The following is a 6,000-nucleotide window of genomic DNA, read 5'->3' as shown; positions in this document are numbered from 1 at the left end:
AATTTAAAACTGAATTGAACTTAGGTCTTCCTGACTCTAGGCCCAGTGCTCTAGCTTCACATACATATACACATATATGTACAAATATGTACATATGTTCTTTTTAAGGTATTCTCATGCATTTTCATATCTGGGTAGTCTATCTCCCCTATCAGCTTGTAGCCTTCTCAAAAGAAGGGATTTTTTTTCTTCTATTTATTCCCTCAGAACTTTGGACAGAGCTCCATCATTCACTTTGTGAGTGATAAATGAGTACAGTAGGCAGAACACTGAATACTTGGGAAAGAACTTTAAATTCTTTTACTATATCTTGGTTAAGGGATGGGTCCCTGCCAGCAGGAAGAAAGGAGAGGAGAAGAAGGAAAGTAAAATTCATTCATGTGATCTACAGGGTTGAAAATAAAGTTAGAGCAGAATAACTCCTCAGTAAGCCTTTAAAGAAAATGCCCTAGTCCCTGAAGATGTAGGTTGGGGAGCAGCCAGCTGGAACATAGGAACCTGCAGACTCCAGGGTATACTTTTCAATATACTGGTCCATTTGGGAAAAAGTCTCAAAGGAACAAAAGAAGCAGGACCTCTGATAGATGAAGCATAAATCTTTGAAATTTGGTCAATTAGCCTTTCTTGCTAGGATCTTTTCTTTTTTTTAAGAAATACATTATTTTTTATTCTGAACTTAAACACCCCAACCAAAAGAGATTATTTCCAAATAAACAACAGAACATAAAGAGATAATTTTATATGAAACCGTGAATCTTGATCTCAAACTGCTTGTTTTTGTTTAAAAGGTACATAATAAATTCTACATGTTACTTTCAAAATTATCCTACTTGTCTGTGCTTCATTCTGAATTTCCCTCTATTTCGTGAATTTTTTTTGTCACCCTAGCTGTTAATTTATTTATTTTTAGTTTTCAACATTCACTTCTACAAGATTTTGAGTTCCAAATTTTCTCCCCATCTCATCGCTCCCCCCACCCCAAGATGGCATGCATTCTGAATACTCCTTCCCCTAATCTGCCTCCCCTTCTATCTCTCCCCCCCCTTCTTTTATCCCCTTCCCCTTCAATTTTCCTATAGGGCAGGATAGATTCCTATATGTCTTATTTCCCAGTTGCATGTGAAAACAATTTTTTTAACATTTGTTTTTAAAACTTTGGGTTCCAAATTTTCTTCCTTCCTCCCTCCCCACCCACCCTCATTGAGAAGGCAAGCAACTTGAAACAGGTTATACATGTGTAGTCCTGCAAAACACTTCCATAGTAGTTACATTGTGAAAAACTAAGTATATTTCCCCTAATCCTACCCCACCCCCCATTTATTCTATTCTCTCTTTTGACTCTGTCCTTCCTTAGAAGTGTTTACTTCTGATTATCCCCTCCCACAATCTGCCCTCTTCTCTATCATTCCCATGCTCTCTTGTCCCCTTTCTCCCTATTTTCCTGATTTCCATACCTAATTGAGTGTGTTTGTTGTTCCCTCCTTAAGCCACATCTGATGAGAGTAAGATTCACTCATTCTCTCTCACCTTCCCCCATTTCCCCTCCACTGTAAATGCCTTTTCTGTCTGTTTTATGTGAGATAATTTACCCCATTCTACCTCTCCCTTTCTCCTTCTCCCAATATACTCCTCTCTCACCCCTTAATTTTATTCTGCAGATATCACTCCTTCATCTTCAACTCACCCTATGCCCTCTATTTATCTATCTATCTATCTATCTATCTATCTATCTATCCACATATAATTTTTCCCTCAAACTATCCTAATACTGACAAAGGTCTCATGAGTTGCAAATATCATCTTTCTAAGCAGAAATGTAAACAGTTCAACTTTAATAAATCTCTTATGATTTCTCTTTCCTATTTACCTCTTCCTGTTTCACTTGAGTCTTGTATTTAAAAGTCAAATTTCCTATTCAGCTCTGTTTGTTTCATCAAGAATGCTTGAAAGTTCTCTGTTTCACTGAATGTCTATTTTTCCCCCTGCAGGATTATACTCAGTTTTGCTGGGTAGGTGATTCTTGGTTTTAATTCTAGCTCCTTTGCCCTCTGGAATATTATATTCCATGCCCTGTGGTCCCTTAACATAGAAGCTGCTAAATCTTGTGTTATCCTGATTGTGTTTCCACAATACTTGAATTGTTTCTTTGTGGCAGCTTGCAATATTTTCTCCTTGACCTGGGAACTCTGGAATTTGGTGACAATATTCCTAGGAGTTTTCCTTTGGAGGTCTCTTTCAGGACGTGATCGATGGATTCTTTCCATTTCTAGTTTACCCTCTAGTTCTAGAATATTGGGGCAGTTTTCCTTGATAATTTCTTGAAAGATGATGTCTAGGCTCTTTCTTTGATCATGGCTTTCAGATAGCCCAATAATTTTTAAATTGTCTCTCCTGGATCTATTTTCCAGGTCAGTTGTTTTTCCAATGACATATTTCACATTGTTTTCTTCTCATAAAGTCACTAGCTTCCAATTGTTCCATACTAATTTTTAAGGAAGTATTTTCTTCAGTAAGTTTTTGGACTTCCTTTTCCATTTGGCAAATTTTGCTTTTTAAGGCATTCTTCTCCTCATTGACTTTTTGGACCTCTTTTGCTATTTGGGTTAGGCTATTTTTTTTTTGGCTAGGCAATGGGGTTAAGTGACTTGCCCAGGGTCACACAGCTAGTAAGTGTTATGTGTCTGAGAGCAGACTTGAACTTAGGTCCTCCTGAATCCAGGGCCAGTGCTCTATCTACTGTACCACCTTGCTGCCCTGTAGGCTATTTTTTAAGGTGTTATTTTCTTAACTATTTTTGAGGTCTCCTTTAGCAAGTTGCTGACTTGTTTTTCATGATTTTCTTGCATCACTCTCATTTCTCTTCCCAGTTTTTCCTCTACTTCTCTTACTTGCTTCTCAAAATCTTTTTTGAGCTCTTCCATGGCCTGGAACCAATTTTTTTCTTGGAGGCTTTGGATATAGAAGCTTTGACTTTGTTGTCTTCTTCTGGTTATATGTTTTGATCTTCTTTGTCACCAAAGAAAGATTCTATGATCTGACTTTTTTTTTTCTGCACAGTTTGCTCATGATCCTGGGCAATTACTTGAGTTATAAACTCTTTGTTAAGGTAGGGGTCTGCTTTTAGTGTGGAGAATGTACTGTCCCAAGCTTTGGGGGTTTTGTGCAGTTGTTTTCAGAGATACTTCTAGGGACCTGTGAATTTTCAGTTCTTCCAAGGTGGTATGATCAAAGGCAAGGTGCTTACACATTTCTTGGCCTGTGCTCTGGTCTATGAGTTACCACAAACACTCTTTTCTGCCTTGGAACTGTGAGCAGGATTTCCTTTCTACCACCACTACAAGCTCCACCACACCAGCACTCCTCCTTGTCCCAGGACTACCACCCAGGGCTGTGACCCAGATCCAAGTAGGGCAAAGCAAGAGAATCCTGCACCAGTAAAGAGATCCCTGCAATTCCCCTCTGATCAACCACTTGACTTCCCCTCAGTTTGTGGGCTGGAAGCTTCAGAAGCAGCCACCATCCTGAGGCCACACTCAGGGCCTCACCACAATCACAGACTTTTCCTACTGACCTTCTAAGTTGTCTTTGGTGTTCATAGGTTGAGAAGTCTGGAAATTGCCACAGCTGCCCATGATTCAGTGCTCTAAGGGCTGCTCCAGCTTCAGTGAGGCCTGTTTTGCCTGAGAGTCCATGCCAAACAGCATTCCTCTCCCCACCTGGCATGATATACCTTTATAATCAACCATCCAAGTTGTCTTGGGCTGGAAATTAGTCTCACTCTGTCTTTTTGTGGGTTCTGCTGCTTTAGAATTTGTTTAGAGTCATTTTCACAGGTATTTGGAGGGGTTTGGGGGAGAGCTCAAGCAAGTCACTGCTTTTACTCTGCCATCTTGGCTCTTTTTTTTTTTAACACATTTTATCACTGTCTTTGTTTTTCCATCAAAGTAATTTCCCATTCTATCCCTAGATTTAATCCTATCTTTCAACTAAGAAAACAATAAAGCAAAACACCTCATTTAGTAAACATATCTGACAATGTGTGGTTTATCCTGTTTTGATAGTCCCCCACCTCTCTTACATAGAAGGAGGTTTGGTTTTTTTATTGCTTTTCTAGGTCTTTTACTTAAATTTAATCCCTTTTTATTGTAAACTTAATAATAAAGATGATGATGATGATAGCTAATATTTATGTAGTGCTTACTATATGCTAAGCACTGTACAATTATTATCTCATTTGATCCTCACAACAACTCTGTGAGATAGATGTTATTATCATCTTCATTTTAAAGATGTAGAAACTGAGGCAAGCAGAGGTTAAGTGACTTGCCCAAAGTCACAGAGTTAGTGTCTGAGTTTTGAACTGAGGTCTTCTTCACTCCAAATCCAGGTCTCTATCCACTGTGCCACCTAACTTAAAAAGTATCAACAAACCTTTCAGTATACAAAGAAGAATAGGATTGTATATAAAACAAAGAACCTCTGTTATTTGTTTGTTTTTCACATATATACTTAAAACAACATATATATTTAAACAATATGAAAAATTATTATACTTGAACAGTATAAAAAACAGTATAAAGCAACAACTAAATTGTCCCCTTCTAAATTTTTTCTGTGTATTTTAAAATGTTTCATTGATTCTCTTTTCTTTTGCTTTTTTTTTGCACCTCTCTCAATACTCATTAATTCATATCCCACCCCAAAGAAGCTATCTCTTACAACAAATAAATATAGTGAAAAAAGTATAGCCAAGAAACAAATGGGCCACATCTGAAAATGTATGTCATATTCTATACCTGTAGGCCATTGCCTCTTTGCTAAGAGATGGAAAGCATGTTTCATAACCAATCTCCTATACCTATGAACACCAAACACAATTTAGAAGGTCAGTAGGAAAAGTCTGTGATTGCGGTGAGGCCCTGAGTGTGGCCTCAGGATGGTGGCTGTTTCTGAAGCTTACAGCCCACAGACTGAGGGGAAGTCAAGTGGCTGATCAGAGGGGAATTGCAGGGATCTCTTTACTGGTGCAGGATTCTCTTGCTTTGCCCTACTTGGATCTGGGTCACAGTCCTGGGTGGTAGTCCTGGGACAAGGAGGAGTGCTGGTGTGGTGGAGCTTGTCAACCTATAGTCATGATTGATCACTGTGTTGATAAGAGTTCTGTAGTCCTTTAATGTTGTTTTCTTTTACATTATTGCAATCATGTAAATTGTTCTCATTATGTTCCTGTCACTCTGCATTAGTTAATATCTTTTACAGATTTACAGAATAATACACTTAATATCTTTACAGAATCCATTATTCTAAGCAGCTATGTGGCATAGTGGTTAGACTTAGAAACAGGAAGAACTAAGCTCAAATACCATCTCAGACACTTACTAGTTGTATGGTGTTGGTCAAGCCATTTAAACTCTTCAGTTTCCTCTTCTGTACAATAGATAAAAATAGAATCTATCCAGGACTACTGTAAAGCTCAAATGAGATAATATATGTAAAACCCTTTGCCAACATTAAAGCACTATGTAAATGTTTGTTATTAATACTATTTCTTACTTATTTCTCAATAATATTTTATATCACTATATTTATTTACCATAGTCTGTTCAGCTACTCTTCAACTGATGAGCACCCTCTTTGTTTCCAATTCTTTGTTATGGTAAAAAGAGCTTATGTAAATGTTTTTGTATATATGGGTTTTTACTGTCTTTCTTTGACTTATATGAGATGTACCTCATATTGGTACCTTTATATCAAAGGGTATTTAATGCATATTTTAGTTATCTTTTAAATATACTTACAAATTGCTTTCTACAATGAATGGGCAATTCATTTTACTGTTGTTTTTTTAACTCAGAGTCCATATTCCTTTTAGTGATCTTTTCTTTTACTATACTGTACTCATATGCCTTGTTCTCTTGGTTCTACTTTTTTGCTATATCAATTCATACGTATCTTTACAAGGTTCTCTGAATTATTCACATTTATTATTTATTACTTAAG

This window comes from Vombatus ursinus, unplaced genomic scaffold, assembly GCF_900497805.2.
Source record: "Vombatus ursinus unplaced genomic scaffold, bare-nosed wombat genome assembly UNPS02014832.1, whole genome shotgun sequence".
In the NCBI taxonomy this organism is placed as follows: Eukaryota; Metazoa; Chordata; class Mammalia; order Diprotodontia; family Vombatidae; genus Vombatus; species Vombatus ursinus.
The sequence above is the reverse complement of the archived record's forward strand: the minus strand, read 5'-3'. Positions refer to the sequence as shown.